This window comes from Lithobates pipiens, unplaced genomic scaffold (genome assembly GCF_037356315.1).
Source record: "Lithobates pipiens isolate NorthernLeopardFrog02 unplaced genomic scaffold, aLitPip1_a1.2 Scaffold_18, whole genome shotgun sequence".
Taxonomy (NCBI): Eukaryota; Metazoa; Chordata; class Amphibia; order Anura; family Ranidae; genus Lithobates; species Lithobates pipiens.
This window is the reverse complement of record NW_027507758.1, coordinates 440,121,410-440,133,471: the sequence shown is the minus strand read 5'-3', so window position 1 is coordinate 440,133,471 and position 12,062 is coordinate 440,121,410.

Below are 12,062 nucleotides of genomic sequence, written 5' to 3'. Positions count from 1 at the left end.
TCCAAAAGGAGTTGAACCTGCCCAAGACCCGCCTTATATGTGACATGCCCACCAGGTAGAACTCAATGTTGGCCATGCTGCAGCGGCTGCACACGCAGCAGAGGGCCATCAATGAGTACCTGTGCGACTACGGCACCAGGACAGGGTCAGGGGAGCTCGGTTTTTTCTCACCACACCAGTGGGACATGATCAGGGATGCATGCACTGTCCTGTCACCGTTTGAGGAGGCCACAAGGATGGTGAGCAGTGACGGTGCATGCATCAGTGACACTGTACCTCTTGTCCACCTCTTGGAGCATACGCTGCGTGGAATAATGGACAGGGCACTTGAGACAGAACAGAGGCAGGAAGAGGAGGACTTCCTTGCCTCTCAAGGCCCCTTTTATCGAGACAGTGTTCCTGCTGTGCCACCCATCACACAGGAAGAGGATGAGGAGGAGGAAAAGGAGGAGGAGGATGATTGTGTCAGCATGGAGGTGGAGGCTGGCACTCAGCATCAGCAGCAACAGCAGTCTTGTAGGGATGATTTACAGTCCCAAGAAACCCATGGACTTGTACGTGGCTGGGAGGAGGTAGCTGCGGATCATGTTGTCCTTAGTGACCCAGAGGACTCCGGACCGAATGCCTCAGCTAACCTACGCTGCATGGCCTCCCTGATCCTGCAAAGCCTGCGGAAGGATCCTCGTATTCTTCAGATCAAGGAGAGGGACTATTACTGGCTGGCCACTCTCCTTGATCCACGGTACAAGGGTAAGGTTGCCGACCTTATCTTGCCATCGCAGAGGATGAGACATCTCCGGGAGGCCTTGCAGAAAGGTCTGTGCAACGCGTTCCCAGAGACTGGGAGGTTACAAACTCCTGGTCCTGGACAACGTGTTGCTGAGGCATCGGTCAGAAGGAGCGGGGGAGAAGGTGGCCGTCTGACTGATGCTTTCAGACAATTTTTTAGTCCGCAGCCCCAAGGTATGATCGGTTCCAGCAACCATCGCCAGCGTCTGATTTACATGGTGCAGGAATACCTAGGGGCAAGGTCAGACTTGGACACCTTTCCCACCGAAAATCCTCTGGCTTACTGGGTCTTGAGGATGGATCACTGGCCAGAGCTTGCACAGTATGCAATTGAGCTACTGGCCTGTCCTGCATCCAGCGTTCTTTCAGAACGCACCTTCAGTGCTGCTGGTGGCTTTGTTACCGATCACAGGGTGCGCCTGTCCACCGACTCAGTTGATCGACTGACCTTCATCAAGATGAATCAGTCTTGGATAACCCACAGCTACCAAGCACCTGAAGCTGATGTAACGGAATAATTTTTTTTAAATATCACATCCCTTCAAGACTTCCTATGCTGATGCTGAGTGACTGTCCTGTTATGTTGATTCTCTATCCTCTTCCTCCTCCGCTGATATGTTGAAAGAACATTTCTGGTTCTGGGTGATGCCATCAGCCCAATTTTTCTGGCCCTGTTTAACAGGGGCGTTTAATTACAGTTTTTGATGCAATGCTTTGCAGCAGGGCTGATTCCTGCAATAAAACTAGAGTATATGGGAGAGGTTGCAGTGTCGTGGCACCAGCACCAGTGCCTAAGGCCCAATTTTTCTGCCCCTGTTTAACAGGGGCGTTTAATTACAATTTTTGATGCAATGCTTTGCAGCAGGGCTAATTCCTGCAATAAAACTATAGTATATGGGAGAGGTTGCAGCGTGGTGGCACCAGCACCAGTGCCTAAGGCTCAATTTTTCTGCCCCTGTTTAACAGGGGCGTTTAATTACAATTTTTGATGCAATGCTTTGCAGCAGGGCTAATTCCTGCAATAAAACTAGAGTATATGGGAGAGGTTGCAGTGTCGTGGCACCAGCACCAGTGCCTAAGGCCCAATTTTTCTGCCCCTGTTTAACAGGGACATGTAATTACAATTCTTGATATAATATTTCACAGGAGGGCCTGTTCCTGTGCCCCCCCAGAGTAACTGTGAGGACTTATAGTGTTGTGGCACCAGCACCACAACCACCAAAGGTAAATTCTTCTACCACTGTTCAACAATGGCATGTAATTACAATTCTTGATATAATCGTTCACAGCAGGGCGCTCCAGCGCCCACCAAGAGTCACTTTGAGGGCTTACAATGTTGTAGCAAAACCAACACCTTGTTCCGCCATTTCTGCAGAGCATATAGGGCAGGCCCCTACTTTCAAACATCCAACTTATAAACATCTCCTACTTGCAAACGGAAGGAGACAACAGCAAGTGAGATGAAAAAAGATGTATGACAAAACAAATTATACAGGGGTGATAACCCTTCCCTATGTTTTCCAAAAAGCTTAAAAATAATTTTTTTGACTGGAGCTACACTTTAAAAATGTACCAGTTGAAAATTACAAACAGATTCAACTTAACACAACAAACCTACAAAGTCCCTGTCTTGTTTGCACCGCCTGTATACTGCTGTTCTGAGTATATGGGGCCTGGGGCCCACACGCATTTCCTTTTTTTAATATGGGTACAGGGTTCCCCTTAATATGCGTACAAGACCCAAAGGGGCTGGTAATGGGCAGGGAGGGCTACCCATGCCATTTTTCTCAATGATTTTCAACCATATTTCAGGAACCAGATATAACATTAAAACCGCAAGCAGTTTTAAATGGCGTTACTTCCGTTAAATGTCATTTTGTGCAGGGACTGTTCTAAACACGGGAAACACGTGGCACTTCACAGGCATACTACAGACACCCCCCAGGCACGATATTTAAAGGAATATTTTACTTTTTTTCCCCACTTTAATCGTCATTAAAATCAGTGCTCCCGCCAAAATGGCAATTTTTAAAAACATTTTAGGCATTGACCCATGTCCCCAAACCCTTTTTAGGACAGCATCTTGCATATTAGCCGTTAAAATTAGCACTTTTAATTTCGAATGTTCGAGTCCCATAGACTTCAATGGGGTTCTAAAGTTCGTACGAATTTGGGGTCCGTTTGAAAGTATTGGTGCGAACCGAACCGGGGGGGTGTTCGGCTCATCCCTATCTATATATATTATGTAAAAAAAATCAATGTCTTAAGCATAAGCACCACAAATGACCACCGTATTTTTGTAATCTGGTTATTTCCTCCAACTAGTGGCCATAATGTGATTATTTTTTTTGTGATTGAGGTATTTAAGGAAAATATTGAATTATAGCCACTAGATGGAGCTAACAATTATAGGGTAAAATCATATCAGAAAAATATGGCGGTCATTTGTGGTGCTTGTGCGAATGCTTAAGGCATTTGCAAAGCAATTTTTTCATACGTAGACCCCATGGAGTAGAGCTGTCAAAACATGTGGGTAGCTGTTTTATGCAGCCAAAATACTGAACCTCTAAAAGTAAGGACTGTAACTGTGTGTGAAGGAACCCCATAGCAACATCATTACCCAAACTTTCAGCTTCTCCAGTCTCCATTTAAAAGGATTTTTCTCTACATATACAAAATAATATTATATTTCATAACATAGGTTACCAAACTATATACTACATACATTTATTTAATCCAAAGGGTATTTTCAAATTGCTATTGGCATTTGCATAAATCACTATGTATTCAGACAGTTGTGGGTCCCCTTTGCATATGGGCCCCACAGCAGTTGCATTATTTGCTATGGTTATAGTTATGCCCTTGCTGAACATCATGTCTTGTCGTGACATATACTGTATACCCGCAGTTCTGTTTATGTCACTTGATCTTTATTCATCTCTAGATGTAGCAGTTACAGAACAGTACACATCTTAAAGTCTGCAAAAACAGAATACCTAGTGGCCCTGCCAGAAATTCAGTAAGCTCCTAACTTCCTAATTTAAGCAAATAACACTGTGGGGGTTATTTACGAAAGGCAAATCCACTTCGCACTACAAGTGCAAATTACAAGTGCAAAGTGCACTTGGAAGTACAGTCATTGTAAATCTGAGGGGTAGATCTGAAATGAGGGGACGCTCTGCTGATTTTATTATCCAATCATGTGCAAGCTCAAATGCTGTTTTTTATGTTCCTTGCATGTCCCCCTCGGATCTAAGCCCCCCTTTTCCTCATGGGATGGTGGTGGAGAAGTTTCAGGTTCCCCATGGGTTAATCCCATGGGGGAAAGGTGATAGGTGAGGAGAGGTCAGGAAGGTTCTGGAAGGTCCTGAGGGTCAATCAGGATAGGTCAGATAAAGTCAGATGACCCTCAGAACATTCCAATGCAGTGTACATGAATTATTGAAGTGTTTACCCTAAAAAGAGTGCAGCCTTAATTTTTTTTTTCTTGACTTTACCACGCCGTCAATGAAAAAGTGTCAGGCTAATGTCCATAGATGGTTCGATTTTGTCTGTTTCCTCCAACATGTGTCAAAATCCAAGCTGTTGGAGGCCTTGTAGGCACCACACAGCTTGGCATAGGTTGATTTAAAAAAAGACTGAACCAGGTGAAAAATGTTGGATAAACAGTGACTGGATACTAACAGAGACAATCACTGTTCAGCAGTGCCACTGTATTTAGGCAAGTGCAGATGCCATGGCTGTTGAATACATCAACCGGCAGTGGAGATTCCTCCATCCACACTGTTTATAGTGGGCTGGGGAATCCACCGATTATCTTTCATTCAGCCTGCAGGCTGAACACAAAAAGATCGAGCTGTGCATGACTAGCTTAAATGTCATCCTTTTTCACACCAGAATTCATTGCTGATAGCTGACATTTAAAGGATTGATATATGGTATAATAAAGGTGCTATAAGGATAATATGGCTGAAAGGTAAAAGCCTTGTTATTTGACAGTTTTACCCTTCTTCGGCAAACCAAGTGTCAGCTCAGTGAGCTCAAGCAGGAAATAGGTCAGTCTCGATGGGATCCTTACCTAAACTGGAATGACATTTCTGCTTAGATATAATGAAAATACAATTGAATAACAGTACACTCCGCTATCTCTGAAAGTTAAAAATAACTATTTTAACAGCTTATAGAAAACCTCCGCTTTCACCAAAAATGTAAAGGGAAAGGGGAATTGCTGGTTTCTAAGCCCCCCTTTCCCTCGTGGGATGGTGGTGGAGAAGTTTCAAGTTCCCCATGGGTTAATCCCATAGGGGAAGGGTGATAGGTCAGGAGAGGTCAGGTGGTCGGGATGGTTCTGGAAGGTCCTGGGGGTCAATCAGGATAGCTCATAAGTCAGATGACCCTCAGAACTTTCCAGAAACCCCTAAATTCCCTATTTAAAGGAGAAACACAGGGTGATTTGTGCCAGAAGATTTCAGGAGCATAAGAACTATAATACTAGCCACTTACCTCTGACAACATGAAGACACTGATCAAACAGCTATTGGAGCAAGCTGAGGTGGCGAGTGACGAGAACTTGCTATGGAGATGTCTCGACATGGACGGGGACCAAGAAGCCCCAGGACAGAGGGATCCTAGCAGCAGCAGAGTAGATAAGAGAGACAGCATTGAAGAGAGCAGGGGGCCCTGCGGTCAAGTTTTCCAATCAAGAGTGGATGTTATAGAGGAGGTCTTTTTGGAGGTCAGAGAGTAGGAGGACATCATTGGAAGAGGCAGGGCCATACTCTGCAATGCCCAGAAGAGGAAGAGAGCGCAGCATTGGCCAGCAAAGCGTAGTCTGCATTAAACCACCCACCAGTCTCGGGCAAGTGCCAAAGGCAGATCGGGAGGTGAGCGGAGCCAGAATCAGAGAGGTCTGTTTGGAGGCCCGTCGCTAAGGCAATGGGAGACACAGGAAACAGTGGCAGCTGCTCTGAGCAGCACTGCTAATGCACAGCAACAGCCAGTAAGGGCTGAAGAGAGGCAAATAAATATCTAAGAGTGCATTGGTTCTGCTATCCCTGTCAGAAGTTCTCAAAGTCATATACAAGTACCACAACAGCAGCTGCACAGGTCTATGATGAGTTGAATTATAAATTCAAATTGTCATCTTTGTCAACTTCTTTGCTGGATGTTATTAATGGGTTACAATCTGCTAACAGTATGTCTAATTCTGCTAATGTTTGGTCTTCAGAATTTTCAGAGCCAGCAGGTCCAGTTAATGTTAGTAGTGATGTGCTTTCAGTACAAACAAGCAAGTCAGTTATTTCTCCTGGACACATAGATTTGACATTGGTTCCTACCTTACATACAAATGTGCCATCTATACTTACTATTGCTGATGAACATATAGTGGAAGATACATGTAAGGAAGTCATGCCTTGTATTCTGTCTCCTCTGGGTTATCATTTACCAAGTGTTATTAAAGAAAATATATGGAGAAATGAATATGCGGACATGTTTTTGCTTCTTCCATCCACAAAAGGATATTTAGGAGTGAATAAAAAAAGATGACAAAACAGAGAAAGAAAGAAGGAGACCGGTTGCTAAAACAATTGTTAATTGGATCCAGGCATTAGTATCTTATGTGAACAATACCCACAGAAAGGTTCTGCTTTATTCCAACACAAGGATATTATTTTAGAGGCATATAAACGATTTGGAGGAACATCTTGGTTCTCTTATGATAAGGCCTTCAGGCAGAAGTTGGCGGTTCAGCCATCATTGCAGTGGGGCTCCAAAGAAGTGGATCTTTGATTAAATTTCTTTCTGCCTCAGAAAGCACCATTTTAAGACAACTAAATCAAATCAATAATAATAGTTTGGGGTCCACATAAAATCGAAATGTATGTTTTGCCTTTAATGATGGCCAGTGCTGTTGGAACACAGCTTGCAAATATAGGCAATAATGTGCTTTTTGCTCAGGCTCCCACCCAATTGTTAAGTGTTTTCGAAAACTACAATAACTTTCACAAACATCAGATAAGGATACCATTAAAAAAGGTAACAACCATGATGAGTTTGAAAACATGCTGCCATGGCTGCTGGATTACAGACAGTATGGCTATTAATTAAAGGATTTATGGACATTTTTTTATTGACAAAATTTGAAGGTTCTGTATGTACAAGGAAATAGTACAAGAAAAATCAACAAAAGAAAAGATAGCAGGAAAATTAGAGTGCCCTCCACCATTTTCAAATTTTCGTATATCTCCATTAGGCATCATTCCAAAAAAAGAAACAAATAGTTTTAGGCTGACAAACCACCTATTATTTCCTATTGGTAATTCTTTAAACGACCAGATAAATCCTTATTCAACATCAGTTTCTTAAGCCCCATACACACTATCAGATTTTCTGCGGATTTTTTCCTTCAGATTTACCAAAACCATATAATATGCTAGGTTATTATGGTTGTCAATGTTAACATCACATCATTTAACCCTTTCTCAGCATTCAGAACATATGGTATTATTTTGCTTAAATTCACTGGTGAGCAAACATTCATGGTCACGTATAAATAAAATACTATATATATCAGGTGTCTCCTTTTTAAAAAAAAATATACAATCTACCTGGTTGTACACGTTTCTTTTTGGTGTTTCAAGCAATGAAAGGTTATAAAAAAAAGATACATTTTGAGCAGATTCCAAACAACCAATTACAATGGAGATATGAAGAAATTGTGCCAAGCAACTTTTGTTTCTCAGTTTATTCTCAAATTATATAAATGCAGTGATTCCTGTGTAAATGACACTGGCAGTGAAGGGGTTAACCAGTGGGTGGCAGTGTAGGGGTTAAGTGTTCCTAGGGGTGTGTTACTAACTGTGGGGGGCTGGGCTTTCATTTAGTGAACACTGATCTCTGCTCCAATCACATGGAGCAGAGATCAGCGTCACCAGTTGCTAGGCAGAATGGAGAAATGCTGTTTACAACGGCATTTCTCCATTCAGCCGTCCCGTGAGACGATCGCGGGTATGCCCGCGGTGATCGACTCCGCGGGACCCGCCGCCGGCGCACTCGCGATGGCAGGGCGGCATTATAGATTGGACGTACCTGTACGCCAGTATGCCTGCCCGTGCCATTCTGCCGACGTACATCGGCGTGCGCTGGTCGGGAACCAGGTAAAAGTGCATATTTTGTAACCTATCTTTTCTGTCACGTAGTTTATATATATTTTTTATATGTATGTATTCTATTATACATGAATAAACGGTATGATTTTGATGCAGGCGGTTGATCACGTGCCTTCCATCCACCCTTTGTCTTCTTCAGACCACCCCTGGTAAGTCTAGGCAGCAGGACACGCATGATCATTTTCTCCAGTTTTATCGTTTTAAATAGCACTACCACTTTACACTAACAATGCCTTCACCAGTGCAGGAGTAATTCTTTTTTCTTTCTATAATTTGAGAGGATGATACTGTGATGAGCGGGCTAAGTTTGTATAGTGCTAAGTACTTAGGCTGTGATGTTACTGGGTTGTGTTGTCGATGACATCCTGTTCAGGCCATGAGATATAGGTTGTATGCTTATCAAAGAGGGTCAGTGGGTGGGGGGGGATTGGGGTAGGCCAAGGGGAGTGAGTATGGCATGGGTGTATTCAAAGATGAGGGGGGGTGATATATGTTTACGTGGAGAGTGTGGCAGAGAGTGTGGCAGGAGGGGGGGCTAACAATTTTTTTTAAATACACTAATTATAAAGGATGCTAGATTGACGACACACTCATCTAGAATTGGTGCCGCAACTGAAGCAGCCCTCATTGGTCTGGAAGAAAGTAAGATAAAAAAAATTAGGTAGATGGAAATCTTCTGCATTTAAGTCTTATGTCTGTCCTAACCTATTTGATTTATTTCCAGGTAAGCAGAAGGTGGTATGGATCCTGGGACATTCTTATATATTTTGGATGCAAAAAAGGGCAGCAACTAAGAGTTCATACAGAGAATTTGGGATTGGAGCCTTCTGAGTTTAAAATCCTATGGAATGTATGCAGGGGGATTTGGGATGACCTTTTGTTTAAATTAAATAGGTTGTACAGTATTCTCAATGGCCTCAACCGGACATACTGTTGTTACATTTAGGAGGCAATGATATTGGGAAAATCAGAACATTAGATCTGATTGCCAATATTCACAACTGAATTAGGGTCATCAGAGCATCATCTCTTGGGTTAATAGTGGTGTTTTACGAAATTGTTCCCAAATTATGGTGGATTAAATAACAGATTCTCAAGCCTTTTGATAGGGTAAGAAGGAGTCAATAAGGCGTCCCTGGATATGGGAATTTCATTTAGACACCAAATCCTAGAAGATGTTTCTCCAGGTCTCTATAGCGATGACGGGGTACATTTGTCCTAAAGTGGGTTTTGATATCTTTAATTTGGATCTCCAAACAAGCATGGAAATGGCCGCCATTTGGGGTAGGGACAGTTGGAGTGAAAATTAATTTCACCTGTCTGATGGGGACTGGTAAGAAGTTTTAAGTTAGATGAAATTTAAAGATCAGCTCCAGCCTGACTGGGTTGATGTACTTGAATGGTTTGTTTACAAAAATATGTATTTGCCTGGTTTTAATAAGTTATTAATTATTTGTGTTATACTGTGAAAACCAATAAACAAGGCTGCAGCCATTTTTTATCCAAAGTTTGGCTGTTTTGTTTTATTGTGCATGTCTGGAGTTGCAAATATCCATTAACCATCCCATGTAAAGGGAAAGGGGGTTTGCCGGTTTCTAGGCCCCCCTTTCCCTCATGTGATCCCTCATGTGATTTCTTAATGGAACACAGTGCAATAAAATTGAATGGAGATAAATGGGTTGTGGACTTTAAGGGGCATAAGGCTTTGCACCACAGAGAAAGAGAGGGACAGAGTTTTTCTTTTGAAGATTTGGGCAGACATTGCGGGGAAACCAGTGTGTGTGGACCTGTTGCTGTGCCTACACAGAAAGCAGAACCTGGTGTGTGGGGACTGAAGCTGGGCATCCTTGCTGTGTCCTTAGAGCCAGAAGACAGAGCCTGTGAGAAATAGAGCAAGTGACTAAGCCCTTGTACACACGGTCGGATATTCTGACAACCAAATCTGTCAGATTTTTTCTGTCGGATTTTGTCAGACGGATTTTGTCCGAAACTGTTGCATACACGCGGTTCGGCAAAGTTGTAGGAAAATCCAACGTGATGACGTTATTTCGTTGCGACGGGACTACGTTCAGGCTAGTAGCCAATAGCTTTGGTGTAGGAATTTGATCTGAGCATGCGTGGTACGTCCGTCGGAAATTCTCTACACATGATCAGAGTATGTCCGATCGGAGCATTTTGTCTGAAAATGTTACCAACAAGTTGGAAAACTTGGTCCGTCGGATACTCCGATGGAAACAGTCCGATGTAGACCACACACAGTCGGAATATCCGACAAAACGGTCCGATCGGACACATTCCGTCGGAATCTCCGACCGTGTGTACAAGGGCTAAGCCAAAGATTCACAGACCTGATCGCAAATGTGGAAATATGGAGCAATTTAGGAAACAGCCACCACAGGTCAATTTGATTCAGCATAAATCACACAAATAGGAAACACAAGAGTAATACAAAGACACTGAATTTCAAAAGAGCCAACTTCCATAAACTACACTCCTTGCTAGAAGATATTAAGTGGGATAAAATCCTAGGAACATTGAACATGGAGGAAAAATGGGTGTGCTTTAAGAGAATATTAAAAAAAAAGTATTGGCCAGTGCATCCAAATGGGAAATAAATTTAAAAGAACTAACAAAAGTCCTGGGTGGCTTAACTCCACAGTTAAAATGCATATTAAAGCAAAGGAGAAGGCCTTCAAAAAATACAAGGCTGATGGGTCACACGTCACAGGAAGCACCCTCATGGCTAATAGAGGATAGAATTATAAGTAGACTTGAAAAACGTAACATTAATAAGTCGCTGGGACCAGATGGCTTCCATCCGGGAGTCCTTAACCAATTGCCAACCAGCCGCTGTCATTATACTGCGGCACGGCAGGTTGGCTCATTCCCGCAAATCGCCGTAGCTGTACATCGGCTTTTTTAGGAGCTATAGCAGGTAAGTGCTCGCACCCGCTGCATGGCCTAGGAGCCAATGGCCGTGATGTCCACCTGCGATTGCTCCACAGAGAGACAGAACAGGGATCTGTCAATGTAAACAAACAGATCCCCGTTTTGACGGGAGTAGAGAGTGATCGTCTGTTCCTAGTGATCGGGAACAGCGATCTCTCTCCTCCTCCAGTCACTACATTCCCCCCACAGTTAGAAACACCTCCCAGGGAACACATTTCACCCCTTGATCACCACTAGTGTTACCCCCTTCCCTGCCAGTGTCATTTATACAGTAATCAATGAATTTTTATAGCACTGATCGCTGTATAAATGTCAGTCCCAAAAAAGTATCAAAAGTCCACCGCAATGTTGTAGTCCCACTAAAAATTGCTGATTACCACCATTACTAGTAAAAATAAGTAAGAAATAAAAAAAAAACATAAATCTATCCCCTATTTTGTAGACACTATAACTTTTGCGCAGACAATCAATATACGCTTATTGCATTTTTTTTAATCAAGAAGAATACATATTGGCCTAAACTGATGAAGAAATTTGTTTTATTTCTATTTTTTTTGTGATATTTATTATAGCAAAAAGTAAAAAATATTGTTTGTTTTCAAAATTGTCGATCTTTTTTTGTTTATAGCACAAAAAATAAAAAACACAGAGATGATCAAATACCACCAAAATAAAGCTCTATTTGTGGTAAAAAAAAAAAAAATTTTGAGTACATCGTCGTAAGACTGCACAATTGTCAGTTAAAGCGACGCAGTGCCGTATCGCAAAAAATAGCCTGGTCATTAAGGGGAAAATCTTCCAGTCCTTTAAACTCAGTCAAGTGATTGCCAGACCATTGTTCCTAATTTTTGTGAACAGTCTACTGACTGGAACGGTACCAGCTGATTGGAGAAAAGCCAATGTAGCACCAATATTTAAAAAAGGGTCAAGATATATCCCTGGGAACTACAGACCAGTTAGCCTAACATCAATAGTTGGCAAGCTCTTGGAGGGGATGATAAGGGACTATATACAATATTTTAGTAATAAAAACTGTATTATTAGCAGTAATCAGCATGGATTCAGGAAAAATCGTTTTTGCCAAACCAATCAGCACAAAAAATAAAAAACACAGAGATGATCAAATACCACCAAAATAAAGCTCTATTTGTGGGG